This window comes from Penaeus monodon, chromosome 20 (assembly GCF_015228065.2).
Source record: "Penaeus monodon isolate SGIC_2016 chromosome 20, NSTDA_Pmon_1, whole genome shotgun sequence".
NCBI classification, from domain to species: Eukaryota; Metazoa; Arthropoda; class Malacostraca; order Decapoda; family Penaeidae; genus Penaeus; species Penaeus monodon.
The window spans coordinates 2031044-2031441 of NC_051405.1; positions in this window are offsets into that span (position 1 = coordinate 2031044).

Sequence of the window (398 nt, forward strand, 5' to 3'; positions counted from 1 at the left end):
CGTTTGTGGGTTGGGGTGTGTTTTTTCACACCCACATTTTGATAAAAAGATGATAATGATGATAGATAGTAAAAGACGGGGTAGATTGATGTATGGTAATATCATCTCGCGCATAAGCGGACACGATTACACCATTCCGAAACCCAAAAATTCCTTTTTTTTGACATCCCCAGCAACGGAAGCCATTTCTTCGCTCATGAGAGTTGTTCCTGGCACCCCCCTCCCCCCCGCCTCCTGACGGCCCCACAGGAGGCGCCGCCGGGCTTCGGTTGCCAGCGAGACGCCACCGGGGCTTGGTGTGTTGCAACTCCTCTCTTGGAATCAGCCGCTTCTTGCAACATTTCCCAATAAGACGGCCACCTGCGGCTCGCGATAAAGGCACAATGCAACGTGGACAC